A 20,698-nucleotide genomic window follows, 5' to 3' on the forward strand; every position below is an offset into this window, starting at 1 on the left:
TCCGGCAAACTACTAGTTCCTCGTATTCTTCCGCAAATCCGTAAACATCTGTCTGATTTGAAACGAAATCCAAAATGGCTGCGCCATGAGGTTAACTTGTATGGATAATTTTTGTTGCATGAAAGGTAAGTTCAGTTGCAATACTTGTATGTTTACTTTTTTTGCTTTTCGAATTTATGTCATTTTGACAGTTAAGTGTTTCACAGCTTTATGAATTGTTACCATTCTGTCGTGAATTACGTGTATCTCAATGGCTGGCTCAAATATCTAATAATGTTTATGACTGAATTTTTTTTAGTCTAGTTTATGCATTCAGTTTCAAAATAATATGTGTGATCAGATTGCTTATTATTTTATTGCAGCAATAAATTTATGTTAAATAGTTTGAACAATTGTATAAAAATAAGAGTTTGCATTGTTTTGTCCAAAATATGGGGATGTTTCCATAACCGGCACTTGGCGAAATTGCGGATTTGTTTACATCGGAAGTGAGCGTACGTGCGCCAGAATATGGTAACCCGGTAATTGTTGCAACCCACACAGGGAATTTTCCTGAAGGAGGAAAAGGGAAATTTTCTGTTTACTTTTCGAACATTACGGTAAGAGAAAATAAAGTTTGAAAGTCGCAAATCATTATTAGTTCATATTTTCGCAAAACGTTTATGGGGTTTATTTTTCGAACATTACGGTAAAAGAAAATAAAGTTTTTAATATTTTCGCAAAACGTTTATGGGGTTTGGGGAGTTAAAAAATGCAGCAAATTATTATTATTAACATAACAAAATGTTCCTTTTTTAGGTATTATATATGTTATAAATATTGCTATTGCCATGAAGACAAACTGGGCAAAGTTAAAATGATATCAACAACAACAGCATTTAATTTATTATAGCTTTTTTCTTACTTTTACTAGAATTCTAATGATAAAATGATTAGTGCATTTAAATACATATTAAATGAAAATATTAAAATAGATATGGCCAAAAAATAAAATAGATACGGCCAAAAAATAGCCAAGGGCCGGTTACGGAAAATTTCCCAAAATATGTATGGTTGAAACATTATCTTAATCTAGTTTGTAATTCAAGTTTTTTTGGGGGTACTGTTCTGTTATTGGGACCAGAATCGGAAATGTATGAACCTGTGTTCGTAAGTATGTGCATAGATGTGTATGTGTAGACACACAAACATACAAATATACAAGTATACATAAATACAATTCTGAACCCGGTCCTGATAACAGAACAGTACCTTTTTTTAATCTTTTTTGAATATTTTATAAAAGGATTAAGCATTTTTCAAACTGCATATCATTTTAAGATTCGACTTGCAGGAAGACAAAATATGGTCATTCAATCAAATGCTTATAATTGCTTTTAACATTTTCTCATAAATATTGTTTGCATTTTTATTGTATTTTAGATACTTTAGTTATGTAAAGTGAACATGAGAATATTAGGAAAGCTGAAGAATATGAATAGCTACCATAATACATGTATTTTTTCATCGAGCCCATTGTTTTAGAAACCAATGCACCATTATTATATGCTGGCTTATTTTATAGTTATATGCAGTTTAATTTTATGTTCATGTTACTGTAGTATTGTCATTATAATAAAAGTATTGATAATTTTTGTTGAATCTTGCAAGTTGCCTAACATTCAGAATTATTACTACCGAATTTTACTGATAGGTTTTTTCGAGTTGACATAATCTATCTGATAAATAAAATAAACTGGTGTTTAAATTATATGCATTTCTCTTAATGTTTCATTGAAAGTGAGATGGAAATATAAATGCTATCCAGAAAAGTGAATTCTTTTTGCCTGAAATAACAAACTGTACTAAATGATTAATGTTTATATCATTTTAGAAATGTCAATATTAAAGTTTCTCCCCCTTCTCTTCTTTGATTTTGAAATAATTTATAATAAAATAATATGTGCATAAGTGTAATTAATGTAAAGTGTCATTCAGTAATATAATTTATTTTTACTGATATTTTTATATTTCTTATCTGGGTTTTCTTTTGGTGTTAAAAGGAGGAAAAGACTATAATGTTTTAATTAAGGAAATGATTAAAACATTACAGTCTTTTAAATAACACAGTTACAGTAATGTTTATTGAAGCAATCAGTACTGTGTGATTGCCAGTGATTGAATAATGTTAAAATGCATTGTTCATAAGGTGTTGGTGTATTTAATTATGGCAAAGCACACTAGGGCTATCTGCCTAAGAGGAGGGATGCCTTTCGAGGAGGACTTTCTTAGGGAAACTGGCTTGTATACACGTTACACATGGGGAAAACCATGAAAACACCCATGCAGCCAGCCCGTTCGCGGGATTCGAACCTCGGACCGAACTACCAGTGTTCAGCGACTTTACCGCTCGGCCGCTGGTGGGCCATTTGTTCATAAGGAAATTTGCTTATCTTTGTGTTATAGATTTTATTTAGACATAAGCTGAAATTTGAATTATTGGAAGCACTTTGAAAACCCGAATTATTTCCTGAATCATTAATCAGGCCAATATATAACATACAAATTTTCATACAAAATTATTTCTTTGAGCATATTATAAAGAGCTCATTTCATTTTATTATTTGTGCAAATTTTAGACAAAAGTAGCATGTAACAGTTAAAGATTTATTGAAGCCTACTTGTTACTTGTGGTAACAAAGAAGTGTGAAAGATATTGCCACATTAGCGAACATGACGATCATTGATGCTTAGTTTAGTAATTTAATAATATATTGAGAAATGCTGGGAACTTTCAGAAGTAGACATTTCGGAAATGATGGGCTTGATAAGAAATTTACATGGTTTTATTATTTATTCTTTAGTTAAGAATGGATTTTAGATGTTCATGTGAAAGAATTGTTAAAGTTTGGCATTTAAAAAAATGAATTAATAATATGCAATTATCTTTTTATTATACATATGTTAGTATATATTTCTAATGCGCTATGTAAATGTCAGTGCTAAATAATTGAGATACTATTGTCAGGGCAATCTTTTCTTATACATGAAAAATTCTGATACTTTCTTATCATCTGCCCTCACAGCTTCAACTTATGCTACAACAGCAAGAGTATGCACACGATAATAGCAAACTATGAATATGCATACCACACACATGTATTTACATGCTTTATATTTAATCTTTATTTCTGAATAGTATTCCATTGGATGAAAAATATGTGAATATTGACCCAATGTATATATTTTTGTGTGTGTGCATCCTAAAATTTCTTGTTTCTTATAAAGTGCTTATATGAATTACTACTTGTGAACAGAGCAGTAGATATGAACCATAAACTAACCATTTTGCCAATTTTCACAGCTTTGCAGATAGTCAGAAAGCACCAAAATTTGTAATAATTTTAAGTTTAAATGATGTTCTATACTTTTGTGTTAATTTTTCTATTCTATTAATTCTATTACTGATCAAACTTTCTGCAGGAATTTCAACTGGTTAAGATGTTATTACCATGTGGAGAAGAATTTGGTTTTCAAGCTAGAAAAAATTGCAGCTGAAGGATTTTGTAGAAGGTCAGTCAAACTGGTTTTAGTTAATTATAATTTAATTTTGGGTTAAGAATTCTCAAATTTATTTATCATAAGTGTCTAAAGGTCTTCTAAATTAAATTCTGCTTGTTTTTGAAATTTTTTATAACATTCATTCTTTGATTATTATTATTTTTTTTTAATTTACTAACTTATATCCAGGCACATAATGTTGCATTTAATGCCATACCTTAAATATTGTAAAATGTTAAAATAATGCATTTCACTTAAAAATGTGGTTGTGACAGTAAATTTTCTGTTACATTTAATCATATCTATAAACATTGGTATACATCATTTTTCAATAATCTGTATATTATTTTGTGCATTTCTTTTACATCCAAGATCTGGCATATTACTTGCTTTTCAAACTGATAACATGGTGTAATAATGTAAGCTAATAGTTAAAGTTTACTATGGAACGGGCCAAATTTAATAAATTATTCTTTGATAGAAATTTATTCATGTGTTCAGTGTGTCTCATTTCTTTAAATTGCTAAAGTAAATTTTATGTACTTGCATTTAGGTATTTTGACTGTATCAGAGTAATTTTGTTTCAGTTATTATAACATGCAAGGGAAAAAATTCATTCATAGCTCCGTATTTAAAATTAGTTAATTAAAGTCCTTAATAAAGAGGGACATTTTGTTGTTTTTAATGTCGATAGAGTTTAATTCAAAAATATGCCAGATTAAGGGTTACTTTTTAACCTAATTTAAAATTTTCATTACTTTAACACGTCCAATAATTGTTATTTTAACTCCGATATTGTAATAATATCAAAATTCCTTACTTTTTGATAGGTAATCCAAATGTAAAACAAGAAAAGAAAAAATTAAAATCTAGAAGTATATTTATTTCATACCTCTAACAAATAAAAACAACACAAGCACTTTTTACTGTCTATCTGCATAGTGTGGCATGTCCCATAAGACTGAGATTTGTATGGTCAAATCCATGTTTCAGTTAAAGGAAAATGCATGCACAGTCTTCTGATTTTCCCTTCGATTAAGGATTCTGTATATACTAGCATAAGAAATATATTAGTTAATGCAGTGTTATACATCAATATTTATAGACAATTATTGTGGCTATGTTTATTATAATTTTGTTCACTGTAATGGCTGGAGTGCCTAAACCATCATGCTCTGTAAACAAAACTCAAATCTTCATCTCTGCATACTGCTCCACTAGTGTTTAAAACCACTGAAATGGTGATTATGGTAGAACATCTTTGGTAAAAATTTACTCTACTGTAACCCTTGGCGAATCGTTTCTTTTTTTTTATATCAAGATCGTCACCTGAGAGGATCGGCACCAATTTCAAGGTGGCCGCTACACAAAACCAAAATAAGAAGTCAGACATACACAAACTTTGTGTCCATGTACACATCGACCTATTAAAACAGAGAACTGCACAAACTGCGCATTGTGCACTGCCTTAACTTTGTCCATGTACACATTGATCTATTTTCACTTTAAGAAAATCAGAAAGTTAAAAATATCATAGTTACCAGAAAAAATTTGCCACTGTCTTAACACACAGACAACCAAAAATACACAAACAGAGAGGAATAAGTTACCAAAAATACATATTTCGTAACATAAAAACATTAAACAACAAATCTTCTAACAAAAATTAACACACAGAGAGACAAAAAATAAATGAAACGTCATTTTTTTAACATACCTTTTTTTTCACATGCATATGTTTAGGCTTCCCACCACCATCCTCCAGGTAAGCAATTCAATTAAATTTTTCGTCTCTTAGTCACCTCAGACATACTCAAACGAAATTTTCTGCACGTAGCTAACAATTACTTATGTGTTGTCAGATAAATGTTAGCAGATGCAGTTAATTATTTTTTACTTGCCAATCTCATGAGACAAGTTTTTTTTTGCTCCTGCAAGACTTTACTTTATGTTGCAAAATAAATTCATTCTCACTCTTTTTGGACTTGCCTATACATTAAATTTAAAATAGTTTTATGAATAGGTAAGATGTGATTATCATAATTTTGTTTCTCTCTTTATCTTGGCAACTTTATATGTTGATTCAGTATCCAGGTTACCTACCAGTGGCTCATTGATAAAACTGCTCATATGTTCAGCTGGTGGTTTGAGTTTATTTTCTGACATAAAAAATTTTAAAAGGCATCCCCCATGTTTATTTTACTATAATCGAAAAATCAAATAATTGCTACTCTGTTTATAGGTACTAAACGCTAAAATATTTTAAATGCTTCCTTTAATTTGCATTCTAATAGTAATTTGTTTAAATTTAATTATGAATTATATTCACATATAGTAATTGTGAGTGTTTTTTTATTTTAGGTGCTGTGAAAGGCAATGACAGAGATCCAATTTATCAAGAGTTCTTATATACATAAGAATACATGGATATAATATTGTTTTTCATGAATTCAAATAAGATGTGATAAATTGGATTAATAAAAACTATTTTGAATTTTGAAAAGTGTTTTTCCTCTGTTAATCATAATATAGTGCCATAAATTTCTGAATGTGTTTATTTTTCATCCAAATAAATAGCTTTACAAAAATTTGTCATATTAATAGATATTGCATAATTTAGCATTATTATAAATATTTATTATAGCAGATTTAGCTGAACTACTTTTTTAGTCTCTTTGCAGATGAAATCACAAAGGTAAGTGGTTAGATATTTTTCTGTATTCCCCATTAAGTAATTTTATCTGGTAAATTACCATTACTTATATACTAAAGGTGAAAGAATAAGCTTTCCTTGAAGATACAAAAATTTGCAGATATTTCAAAAAATTGGTATACGTAAAAAAGTTCTTAAATTGCCACATATGCGAAACTGAAAATGTTATATATGAAATAGTTCAGAAATATAAATATTTTCATTATTTTTTAACTATAATTCACTGCATTTGTTATATATAATCACAGTTTAAGTTATTTGTTATATATAATCACAGTTTGTTATATATAATCACAGTGCTTTTCTCACTGTGATTTCTCATGTATTTTGATTCATAAATACACGTACATAAATCAACGTATTTGGATTTCTCTTTTGAGACCGAATAAAAAATGAACTAAACATTCTCGTTGACATTGAAAGTTGAATAAAAGCTCACCTCAAAATAAAATGAATTAATAAATTTATGGAAAATTTTACATTGAATATATTGAGCAGAAAGAGTAAACTGAATATATTTCATGGATTAATAATTGGTAGAGTTGATAGCAGAATAAAATGCCTTAATTGCATGGTAAACAGTAGATCTTTTGAAGTTTTTCTATGTTTCATAAAATGCAGATTTAAATTTTTTATATTGATTGTCATATAAATGGCAATTACTGTTTTATTTTGCTCTGAAATGAATGGTTATATTCTGGATGAGACAACCTTTAACATGCGCTAGAATTTACAAAGTTTAATTTGGTGCTGATTTCAACGGGTAAATTTCATTTTACTGAATTTTGCGTAAAATAATACCAATGAACCATTCCAAATTATTTTCAGAACTTTTTTTTTTAATCTAAAAGGGCTATTAGTTTTGAAATGTGACTTCATATCGTCAGTCGTAAACTTGTTTCGCTTTTCATTCAAGTCTTGCCATTTGGCAAAATTTAACATATTTACCTTTAAAATCTAATATATTATTGACTAACAAGCCAAGCTATTTAAAAGCATTACACACAGTTCTTAACAATCCTTTAATTTTTAATCCGATTGATTTAAAATGCATTTAATTCATGATATATCTAATTGAAAACATTTTAATATTTCTACATAATTACATGATATATTTCTTCATTTTTCAAATATATAGAAGATATATAACTTTCTGGTGTCAGTATCTTATAAAATGTTTTGCTATTTCCACTGTCCCATCTGTATTGATAATCTATGCATTCATAAACTTTTAGCCTCTTTGAGTGAATGCTAAAATCTGAGGGCTTTTTTTTAATTGTGTGAGCAGAAAGATAGAATTTTAGAAGAGCTTCTTGAGTTACCTTTTGAATGATATAAAGAACTGTTAACATAATGTCAAATTTTTACAACTAAATATTAAATATATAAAAAAGCCTGCAGCATTCTCATGTTATGAAAACATATTTATTTATTCTGAGGCTAGGAATTGATTTAGTTTTAAAAATACAATTTATTCCTTTTAACAATTTCCCAACAGTGTCATCAAAACACTATAAATTCCTTACATGTTTTAAAGAAAGATGATTCATTTATGTAAAGATTATTAAATGGGTAATTTTATTATTCAATTTTTAATACAAATTAACTGAAATTAGAAACTGATTTTGTAAAATAATTTAATTATGAATAATTCAATTTGGGGGCTATTGGATGTTTAAAAATGATCAAAAGATTTTTAATATCTTAAAAGCAAAATTTTCAGTTTTAATGTTTTGTATTAATAATTTTAATTTCTTTGCTCAGTTTTAATATATTCACAAATTCAGATTTAAAAACAAAATAAGTTGTATAAATATTTTCAACATTTCTGATTTTTCCATAGTAACCATAGGAGAACGATTTGAGACTATCTGTGTAAAAAAAAGTAGGTTTTAGATCATCGCACCTTCACATACTTTCACTGGAATTTTCCTCTGTATATATACTGGGATGTGACACTAAGCAGTTGAGAGTATGTATTTAAGAGGTTAAAGGGATATTGTAACTAGTGTTTCAAATCCTGATAACATCCCATACGCTGTCGGTGGGACGTAGATAGGATGTCCTAAGGGTATACTGGGATGTGACATTAAGCGCTCAGAAGGATGAGTTTAGGAGCAAATTGGGATATTACGGGATGTTCTGAGGATGTAGTAAGTAGGACTTTAAATCCTAATAACATCCCATATGCTGTCGATGGGACATAGATAGGATGTTTTTTAGGATATAATGGGATGTGCTTAGGAGGTTTGTGGGATGTCCTGAGGATGTAGTAAGTAGGAGTTCATATCCTAATAACATCCCGCACGCTGTCGATGGGACTTAGTTAGGATGTCCTGAGGATATCCCGGGATGTGACATTAAGCACTCGGGAGGAGGTGTTTAGGAGGTTTGTGGGATATTCCGGGATGTCCTGAGGCTGTGCACATATCCCGCGAGCAACATCCTTGGGATATCCCAAGGATGTTTTTGTGCTATGTGGGTACGTATATTAAATCGTTTTCGAAAATATCGGATAGGAGTGTCATCTGACATCGAAAAGGCCTTTTGTCAAATCAAAATAGCAGAAAAGGATAGAGATTTTTTAAGATTTCTATGGTTCGATAATCAACATAATTTGAAAATTTACCGACATAACCGAATTGTTTTTGGACTCACATCACGTCTGTTTCTGCTAGCCGCAACACTTAAGTCACCTTTTGACTACAGTCCCAGAAAAGTTTGTAGAAACTTCTAATATTTTGAAAGATTCATTTTACCTCGATAATTCGCTAATTAGTTTGTCACACAGACAAGCTTCTGTAGAAGTTTCTGAAGATCATAATCGTTATCAAATAGATTTAACTTGTTTAGATGGAAAGTACAGGTGTTAAGTCGAAGCACTAGACCAGATAATAATTTGTTCCTCACTACCTAAGATCAAAGACGAAAAGTTGAGTAAAGTAATGGAAAAAAGAGGAATCCTTATCAACGACAATCATGAGAATGGAAATCTCTGTCTGTTTCAAGAAAATCCGGGCATTTCAATTTAAGATGTTGGCGATGAAATTTTCGCATCGACATGATCGATGAGATAGAGAACACGACGAAAGTTGTCCCAGTTGGATTAGTATGGGATTTAGAAAAGAATAGTTTGAGTTGCAAGATCGAAGAAACATTTAACTTAAGGGAACCTATTACCAAAAGAAAAGTTTTATCAACTACCCAAAAAATTTTGGATCTTATTGGCTTTACTGCACCGATAATTGTAATTCCTCAGCTGATTTTGCAAGAAACCTGGAACCAGAAGATTAAGTGGGATAATCTTCCTGTGTGAGTTTGGGACGTGCCTAAGTGAGCAGTTTGGGACTTGAGTGAACCAATTACCTCTGTTATCCCATATAGAAATTCCTAGATGGTTTAATATTGACTTCGAAAACGAAGATACCGTAGTTCTCCAAGTTTTTTCGGATGCTAGTAAAAGAGCCTATGCAGCATGTCCCATGTCCATTTTTAAGAGCTGAAACCATCGAAGGTGTAAAGGTTCAGTTAGTAAGCGAGAAAAGTCGAATAGTCCCAATTAAAGAAATTACGATTCCACATCTTGAACTTCTCTCCTGTATAATAGGTGCCAGGTTCGCCAAAACAATTCTATCAGATTTGAAGATCAGATTTGAAGAATTGTAGAATAGTGTTCTGGAGTGATTCTCCTACAGCTTGGCGGTGGATAAGAAGAGATCAAGCATGGGGTACGTTTGTTCACACTCAAGTACAAGAAATAAGATCGCTTACCGGAATATCTGACAGGAGGCATGTACCTGGAAGTTTAAATCCAGCGGATCTCCCATCGAGAGGATGTACTATTGAGCAATTAGAGAAATCGTCATGGTGGGAGGTCCCTCGTGGCTTTACCTACCAGAAGATGAAAAGCCCACGTAGAAGAAAAGTTTGATGAAGAACTTATGAACAAAGAAAAATGATTTTGAATCTTCTACACCATGGAGAGAATTTGGACTGGTACTAAAAATATTTCTCTTCATATAGGAAAACCGTGAGAATGATCGCTTGGATTTTCAGATTTTATCATAATTTAAAGAACGAAGAGAAAAACCTAACCCCTGATATCTCAGATGATGAATTTGAGAATGCTGAAAAGACACTCTGTAGATTGGAACAGAATCATTCACAGGCATAAAAGACCCCACTATTCGTGCGCTTAGACCAATCGTAGACCGAAATGGAATTTTCAGAGCCAAACGTCCTACAGCGTCAAGATGATGAAAATTTCCGATATCCTATCATTTTACCTTTAAAACACCTTCTTGTTCAGGGACTAATTTATGAGAAACGTCTAGAACTCCAGCATGCTGGTATCAGCACTTTAATGACAAATCTGAGAAAAAAATTTTGGATATTAAAATCCAGGAAAAGTATTCGAAATATTATCAGAAAATGTGTAAGATGTAAAAGATTTGTTACACAAAGAGTAGAAGTCGAGCCAGGATTTCCAGCCGAAGACCGAGTTAGAGAAGGGACGATTTTTGAAGTCGTCAGGTTAGATCTAGCGGGTATTCGCATAAAGATTTATTTGGAAGCGCAAGAAATGTTAACCAAAATTTTTAAGAATAAACGGAAACAAAACAAGATATAATTTTCACCAATATAATAAAAATATGACAAAACAATATCAGATCAGCAAACGTGAAAGAAAGTAATTTGATAATTAACTAAGCAATTTTGATATGGGTAACCTCATGCAGTTATTTATCTTCCTTTTTCTAAACATTTTAGGCTGTATTTTTCAGGAAAAATTATGAGTAAAACTTTATAAAAAAGATCAATTTATTAACGACCTTTGTAAATTAACTATATGAATTTAAAATTCTATTAAGTTCTGTATGATTTGTAGGTACTTTATTTTTTACCACGATATTTTCGACGACTATGTTTTTAAACTGCGAAGTATTTGAAACGCTTTTTTTCGGTGATAATATTTTGTACCACGATGTTTTAGAACTGCGCTGTTTTCTCTTTGCTTTTTTCCCACGATGTCTTATATCACGACGTTTTCGCCTTGCCTTGTTTTCGCCGCGACGTTTTTGACCGCTATGCTTTCGGCGGACACCTAGGGAAGTGTTGGAGAAGCACGAAGACAAGCAGCAAAAGGAAGGCACGTGTGCGGCCGGACTTAATCTCGTTGAAATGTAACCCCACAGATCTGTGAAAAGAAGGCAACACTAAGGGGCAGAGAATCGCGTCGACGTACCGCTGTGCTGTTATGAAGTCATGGGTGACAACAAAGGGGTTTGGCTATCAAACGAAACTCGTACACCATAACTCCTGGTTCTTAGGCTGCGAAGTGAACGACAGTCAGGTGAGTATCCTGCCGCTGTCCTGGACGTCTCCAGACACGTCTTCGTTGGTCATTTGGGCTTAGTTCAAAGCAGGAATCATTCAAACATCGAAAACAATTCTACTCCCGTCAATGAGATCCCAGGTCGGTACAACTACAAACGTGCCTGGTGATGTGCAGTGATGAGGGGTAGTCGTAGCAATTTGCCTACGTGGCCTCAAACCCCGTTCGAGTTGCGCTATTGATGGTCATTGCAGTCAGTGATGCCCTAGTTACACGGGGATCGTTGATAAGCATGCATTAGGGATAGAGGCGCCGATCAGAAGATCACTGTTCTCGCAATCTGTTGTAGTTGTCGGTTGATTGCTACCTTCTTGACGCGCTTTGTATATCGATGGTTCACCCATTTCTGCCAACATCGTCTAATGCTCCGACGCCAAATGTTTAGAGATTCTATGATTTAATCACTTTGCTGCCTTTAGTCCAATTGCACATCCTCTTTCAATTAGTGACATATGCATATCTGTAGGTATGGTGAGAAACTGGCGTCAGATATTGTCTTTTAAGTGAGGTCGGACGATTGCGGTAGACTAGCGATTTCAAGTAACCTACAACCAATAATCACACGGAATGAGATCTGGGGACCTGGAGACCAAGCATGACGGAAATGGCGGCTCAGCATGCGATCCTCACCAAACAATGTGTACAAGAGATCTCTCAGACGTATAGTGATATGGGGTGGAGAGCCACCCTGCATACCTTTCGACAAGTTGCTCTAGCGAAAGAAGCCTCCCTGGGGGTTGGGACCGAAAATGTTTTTATTCAAGATTCGAAAAAGAAGACATGTACTATAATATATGACAAGCTTATTAGAGACTGGAAAAATATATGGGATCTCTCTGAAAGAAACAAAAGCTATCTAAAATGTTTAAAAATTAGCAAAAAAATGGGAATTTTAGGAGATGCAGATGTTAATCAAATTCTCACTGCACATGGAAGGTTCCCTGCTTACTTAAAAAGGTTCCACCTCCAGGAAAATGATATATGTAAAGTTTGTAATAAATTCGGCGATTACATGCATTTCGTCGAGGACTGTTGCCTGACTGGAAGTGTGAGAGAAAAATATAAATTTGCGCAGTTTGAGGATTTATTTAGTAATTATAAATTGTTTAGAAAATTTGCAAGAGATATTATGCAAACGGTGAATGAGAATAGGAAGAATATTGGTATCGAGATATAACAAAGCAGAAAATCTTACTGAAAACAGAAATAATTGAGGTAACTTATAAATTTAAGATGAATTTTGATAATATAAAGAAGATTTGAATAATAATAACTAATTGAAAGTAAAACTTATAAAGATTTTAAACTTCAGAAAAAAAAAAGTCAGAAAGGGAAACGACGCGTTTATATACTAATTCACCGGGAGTGCTTAGAATGTAAGTATCTACTTTACGTTTTTTTTTTTTTTTTTTGGTTATGCCTTTGTGGCTTGGCCTGTCTCCTCATAGCCATATGGCAGGTTTCGCCTACTAGGTGGGCTGGGGGCCAGTGCTTAGAACTAACTAACTAACCTTTCGACAAGTCATACCTTCCGACAGGTGTTTATCAGCGAGACTAGGGATGATGCGATTCTGTAACATATCAGCGTATCTCGCATCCGTCACACTAAAAATTTGAATAGCAGAACCACGAATTTGCTCGAAGCAAAGGGTATTAATGTGATTAATCCACATCACACTCACCACCAACACGCGAAGCCAAGGATAGAAAATGACTAAGTTATGAAGGGACTGATTGATTCTCTCTCTCATATTTTGCTGCCCAACGCCGTAAGTTAGCCTTTTGTTTATTTTTTTTCTTTGAATAAAACCCCATGTCATATCAAGCATGTGTGTCAATTTTTACGTCTCTACCTACATTATTTCGTTAATTATTGAATTTTCAAATGTTAGCGGACTTTTGGGTCACTCGTATATCATTTATTATTATACTATATTACATTTATGTAATTTATTATTTTATTTTCATATTTTAACATTATAAAAAGTTATTAAATTTTAATACGTTAATTCTAAATACTTTTTTAATTTATATGTGAAAAGTGTAATTACCTCACTTTTTACCGTCTCAAAATCGCAATCTAGAGTAGAATCAATAAATTTTATCCATATTTATAGCTTATACGTTTGAGTTATTCAGTTTTCAGCACTGCATCATTAAAAAATTTCTGTTCATTTTGGTAAACAATAAAAGAAACAATACCTCATTTTTCATGGGGTTTAGGTCAAATAAGCAAAGGTCTAGATATGATTTCAATATTTTTTGCTCAGATTATCTCTTTGATGCTTTATGACTTGTGATTATCACTTTGATGCTCTAATATATCAAACAGGTAAATTTTTCTGCTCAGAATTTCTCTGTATGAACCAAATGAATCACATAGTAACTCCACTTAGACCTCTAAATTCATCCTTATGCTAACAAAATCATTGAGGAATTTTATGTTATAGAGTGTACTGAAATTATTAATTTCAACTTATAATCATTTTACATTTATTACATTATATAAGTAAAATTTAAAATCATTACCTCCATAATAGCTTATCTTGTCCTATCCATGTTCTGTAATTTTGTCTCATTATGCCCCTCTTTCTAATTTTTTATATATTTTCCACAGTTTACAGACATATTAAAGATGGAAAATAATGCGTTAAAATAGTTGACACGTTTATGTTCCAGGTCCAAAAAGCAATATACAGAGGATATTCGCAGATTTTTAAGAAGAGTTTGCCTTGCTGGAGGGGAAAAAATCTTTGGCTGGGCAATTTTTTTTAACTAGATTTTTTTTTTTTTAATTATAAATTCTCGTCTGCTATTTGACAGTTTTGTTTCATGTCGCTTTTAAAGAAGCAAAGGATAGAAGACTATGTTCTTTCCGAAAAAAATTATTCGTATCTAGTCATTGAATAAACGTTGTGAAAACCATGATTTTTTTATAAGTTATATTACGGTAGGTAATATTGTCACGAACAAAGGAAAACAACGTCAAAATTTAGCTTCAGGTGGAAAATATTGTTCCAAATACGTATCGAAGGAAAAAACGGAGCGTTTCGAATGCTGCAAAAGTAAGATCTTTAATGTTAAAGGAAAATCCGCCAAGTCAAAAGACCAGCTGCAGAATCATTAAAATGATCAACATAAATTGTAAACAAAGTGATTAATGCTTATCTGAATCTTAAAAAAGGTAAAAACCTTAATGTGCATCGTCTTTCTCCGCGACATATCGCCGAACGCAGAACGTGCTGCAGAATTTCTCATAAGAAACATTTATGCCGATAAAAATGGAAAAATGTTCCCAGAAATAAAAGAATCTTGGGCGTACTTAAATGATTCAATAAAAAAAGGATCCATTTATTATCATCAAAACGGAGAAAAAAATCTTAAAACATAGTTTCAAAGAATCTAAAGAAGGTTTTTCTAAAGGATTTATGATTGTTGATGGTTTTCCATATGACGGCAAATTAAAAATAAAAAGAATGGAGAAAAATTGTAAGATCAACTCCACATATTATCAAAAACATATTTTACACTCAATTTTAAATATATACTACCTTCGATTTACACACAGTGTGATCGATCAGTAGACCTGCATCAAGACAAAGGAAACAGCAACACGTCCAAAATCTATTGTTACTTTCCTGGAAAAAACTGAACAAAAAACGAGTATCAAGGCCATAACCCTTTACTCATATCCGTACTAAATCTCCTGTTCTATCATCAATGTATTTATGCGCTTTAGGACTTCTGAAAAGCAGGTGTTCCAAAAGTCGACCTACAACCTCCTTTGGAGAGCGTTTCGAGAGCAATGGGATAAAATATCTCTTCCGATGCCATTAGTGGCTTTGCCTTGAAAATTACGGTGGAAAGATGGTGAAGACTAAGAGTTTTCAAATAAAACATTTAAAACATAGAAATTTTAAGTAAAATATTTGTGTAATTACAATGAAAATCGTCAAAAAATGTGCAGACAGCCTTTGTACAATTACATTCTTTTGAATGTATAATGCTTTTTGAAGAAAAAGCAGAATTTGAATCAAGACAGCGGAATTTTTTAAAAAAAGGTATTTTTATTGATTATTTAACAAAGCTTAAAACTGATTTTTAAAAGATTGAAACAAGATTTTAAAAGTTTTACAAAATAAAATGTGATACAGGAAATATGTAAAAATATGTATTCTAAAAACTACCCAATTTTATCAACAATATAAATATTTCACATGGATATAACTTCACTACTCCAAGAGATCGTTTCAGCAAAACACATTACTTTGTTTCATGCATTTTGAAATATATTTTTAAACATAAAATTACTACGCAGATTAATATCTTAATCGCAAATGAATATCTTAGTGGTGTAAAATTTAATATCTTTACAATCATAATGTTTCTTTCTAACAGAAGAAGTAAATGCAGATGAGAATTTGTAAAATGTCATTACATATTTGCTGGCTTTTGATTTCATGATTTACTTCGTGAATAATTTACATCAACAAAATTTACAGCATTAATCATATTGTGATTTTCCACAACTTTTGTTTCAGGGTAGAACATAATATTTTTAAACATATTAAACAAACATAATAAATATATTTAGAATATGTTCGTAATACAGTAAGCGCCGCTTAATGTGATTGCGGTTAATATTAGCATTTGGATATTGTTAATAAATTGCCGAAGCCCCGAAGCACGAAAACATGGGAAATGCCTGGCTTATTGTGATCAACAAGTCAATATTATCACGATACAGAACTGATTTTTAAAACTAAAGTAATGTCGCCAAATAAGGTCAAAATAGACCATACAAACCACCAAATGACAAAACTATAACAGTAACTATGACAAAAATATAACAAAACTATGACAAGTAAGGGATAAAGTTGCAGGCATCTTGATTTTGATTTAAGGCAACATTTAGTTTTGAACCCGCGTATCAAAAAAGACAATACAAAACTGTTTTAAGTATCAAAATCGTAAAAAACAACCTTATATTTAGCGTAGGTATAATGAAACACTCAATCGATTTCGAGGGCAGCTAAAGGTCCCTCCTCATCAGGAGAAAGAAATACATAGAAAGAAGAAAATAGGAATCACAGAAACACGTGGTGCTTATCAGCACTGCACGTGGTTATAACTAGATTTTTAATCAGAGTTGCACTGGCCGCCTACTTTTACTGAGCCAGGCTGTCTGATCAAGCATAAAGAAATATTAGCGAAGTTAAAATAGGGAGCGAGGGGCAAATGCACATTACGCTCAAAATCTGAACTTCAAATAATGGAAAGCAACCACTGAACGGATTTTTATACCCTCTGGTAGTACCAAGTGCGAGGAGGTAACGCCATCTATCGGCAAAAATAATTGAATTAAGATAGTAGAATTTTAAAGGCATTAGGAAGGACTGGATTGGACTTCAAATCATTAACTAAACTTTCTAAATCTTTGTGAATGTGAAAAGCCTCAAGAAAATCCAATTCGCCTATGGAAAAAGCCTTTTGGATGATTTTTGCAGACCCAAAATCAAAATTATGGTTAAAAGTCCAGCTATGATACGCTATTGAAGACTTGTTAATTTCCCCTTTTTTGACATAAGATTCATGTTCCTTGATACGAAACTTCAACGCTCTTTTGGTTTGGCCAATATATCTTAAACCACACTGACATGATATACTATAAATTCCCCAAGAATTCAAGACAGAAACGCAATCTTTTAGAATCGAAGGGTGAATTTTATTAATAGGGAGAAACCGACTTGAAAATTGAATTTCTGGAGAATCCGTGCAATTTTATAGCTAACAGAAGGATAAAATGGAAGCACGACAAGGTCATTGATATTATTTCTAACAGTGGAATGTCTTCTTTGATGGGAATCTGAAAATTTTTTGACGGCTTTATCAATAATCACGGGAGAAAATCCACGGTCAATCGCAACTGCTCTCAAATAATTAAGTTCATTGGTAAGCAAAGATTCAGAGGAACAAACTTTTAGCGCGCGGAAAACATAATAGTAAAAAGAAGCCATTTTTTGCTTAACAGGGTGGCATGACTTGGCATGGGGTGGTAAACAAACTGCAAAGGGTTTACGGTACACAGTGGTGCTAAAATCGGTTTCATTGCGGATTATAAGAATATCGAGGAAGGGGAGGGAATTGTTGGATTCAATTTCAAGAGTGAATTGGATGGCTGGATCAATTGAATTCATAATAGATAGAATCTCGGATAAATCCTCTTTATAACCGTCAAAAAGTGCGAAAGTGTCGTCAACATACCGAATCCAAAGACGAAAGGATAATTTATCAAATAATTTTTTATGAAATAATTTATCAAATAACTATTTTGAGATGAAATTATTTGATAAATTATCTTTTCGTCTTTGGATTCGGTATGTTGACGACACTTTCGCACTTTTTGACGGTTATAAAGAGGATTTATCCGAGATTCTATCTATTATGAATTCAATTGATCCAGCCATCCAATTCACTCTTGAAATTGAATCCAACAATTCCCTCCCCTTCCTCGATATTCTTATAATCCGCAATGAAACCGATTTTAGCACCACTGTGTACCGTAAACCCTTTGCAGTTTGTTTACCACCCCATGCCAAGTCATGCCACCCTGTTAAGCAAAAAATGGCTTCTTTTTACTATTATGTTTTCCGCGCGCTAAAAGTTTGTTCCTCTGAATCTTTGCTTACCAATGAACTTAATTATTTGAGAGCAGTTGCGATTGACCGTGGATTTTTTCCCGTGATTATTGATAAAGCCGTCAAAAAATTTTCAGATTCCCATCAAAGAAGACATTCCACTGTTAGAAATAATATCAATGACCTTGTCGTGCTTCCATTTTATTCTTCTGTTAGCTATAAAATTGCACGGATTCTCCAGAAATTCAATTTTCAAGTCGGTTTCTCCCCTATTAATAAAATTCACCCTTCGATTCTAAAAGATTGCGTTTCTGTCTTGAATTCTTGGGGAATTTATAGTATATCATGTCAGTGTGGTTTAAGATGTTACGAATTTGGTATTTAAAAAGCTAATGTTAGTTCAATTAGAAATTAAATGGTTTTATTTCTCGCGCAGTGCAGCGCGTGACGAATATTAAAAGAAAGCTAAGCCGGAAAATTGAAAATACAAGAGCGCGTGCATTAAATAAATAAATATCTCTTTTTGATTTCGAGAAAGTACTGGAAAATTCTAGCGCGTGATTTTAAAATCTTATAAAAGGAGGAAAACATCTCAGTTTGTAGTAGTTGCTTAGTTTGTTGTTGTTTAGAAAACTACTGTTGTTGATTGTAGCGAATTCGCGGATTAGCGTTCTTTAGCTGTTTTGAATTACGTTCTATTGACATTTGAGTAGTTAAAAGAAAACTACTGTGAGATATTGTAATACTGCATGATAATTTGAGAAAATTTAAGCATTTTTGTTGTGATAATAATAAATTTTTGTTCATTTTTCATCGGACTTGTGCATTCATTTCATAACGAACCCGTACGCACGCAACAATTTTTGGTGTCAGAAGTGGGATTTGAATGCCAATAACAAGAGCGATGGAAGAACAATTGAGACAACTCATTAGTGCTTTTGCTGCATTCCAAGAAAAGATGGAAGCTGGCCAAGCATCATTTAAGGAAGAAATGAAATTGGGCCAGGAATCCGTTAAGGAAGAAATGAAATTGGGCCAGGAATCCGTTAAGGACGAAATGAAAGCCGTTCAAGCTGGTCAAGAAGAAATGAAAAGAGAAATTACTTGCATAATAGAAAATAAATTTGAAGCTATGGAAGGCAGAATTGACGCAGTTGAAAATAAAGTTGGACATATTGAAGAAAGAGTTTCTTCGGTGAAAGAAGAAATAGAAGAAAGAGTTTCTTCTGTAAAAGAACAAATTGATGAGAGAGTTTCTGCAGTTGCCAAAGAAATGGATACTCTAAAGAAATTCGTAGCGTCGGCAGGGAGCAGGAGTGATGATTTTAAATTCTTACCAATACCTGCTCGTCCACCTCTGAAGCTATCCACATATGATGGGAAGACCTCCTGGCAGGTGTATAAGACACAATTTTCTATCGTGGCGGATGCGAATGGATGGGATTCCCAAGCTAAGGCCTGTCATCTCGCCGCTTCTCTAAGAGCCGACGCAGCGGATATCCTTCAGACTCTTCCCGAAAACAAAAGGTTAGATTTCGAAGCTCTGTCCGGCGCCTTGGAGTTGCGCTTTGGGGAGAAGTGTTTAAAAGACTACAGCAGGCTCCAATTAAAATCTCGTCAACAGAAGCCTACCGAAACACTTCAGGAGGTCGCCGCGGATGTTGAAAGGCTGTCCCATCTCGCCTTTTCGGAATGCCCGACAGAAACAAGGGAAATCCTGTCCTTGCAATACTTTATCGACGGCATCCGAGATACTGAAATACAGAAAGCTCTACGAATGGCGGATGTAAAAGATTTAAAAAGTGCTCTAGTGTACGCCATGAAATTTGAGGCAGCCCAGCAAGCCACTCGTCGAGACCGCCACCCAGTCAGAGCTGCTCAAGTCCAGGAGCCAGGGGATCAAGTCACCGCTCGACTTGACGATTTAACTAGACAACTGAACGCCTTGAGACGGAATATTGGTGAGAAGAAACCGACCGTTAAGTGCTGGAACTGCGGTGCTGAAGGACACACACGACGAAACTGCAAAACACCCCAGGGTACTGATGTTAAGACCGCTTCTAACAAGCAGCAGGGAAACTAATTAGTGGCCATCTCGCGGGGCGGAGGTTGCCAGATAATGAAAAGCCCCCGTTTAAAGCGCTTCAGATTTCTGCAGTGAGAGGCGGCAGTAATGGACTTTTCATAATAGGACATATTAATGGAGTTCCGTGCAATATGACTATAGATACAGGAGCCAACGTCACCATCATCCGAAAAGATTTGGCTCAACAACTAGGAAACAAACTTATTTGGACGCCGCCCTGCGTTACCCTACAGACTGTGTCCGGTGAGAAGATCGACATCGACGGAAAAGTAAATGTTAACATCACGTTTGGAAGTGCCGCTTACCATCACACGGCATATGTAGCA

At 33.2% G+C, this 20,698-nt stretch overlaps 1 long non-coding RNA gene across 1 annotated transcript; it reads left to right on the top strand.

Annotated features, from left to right (window-relative positions):
* LOC146995181 (uncharacterized) lies at window positions 1-6,043 on the top strand. Its single transcript, XR_015043608.1, has 3 exons — window positions 1-125; window positions 3,463-3,552; window positions 5,902-6,043. It is a non-coding gene; the product is annotated as an uncharacterized LOC146995181 (long non-coding RNA).
* Window positions 6,044-20,698: the final 14,655 nt, after the last annotated feature.

The sequence above is a fragment of the Stegodyphus dumicola genome, chromosome 10, assembly GCF_044657685.1.
Source record: "Stegodyphus dumicola isolate Sdum_Otavi_A_Nest chromosome 10, ASM4465768v1".
Lineage (NCBI taxonomy): Eukaryota > Metazoa > Arthropoda > Arachnida > Araneae > Eresidae > Stegodyphus > Stegodyphus dumicola.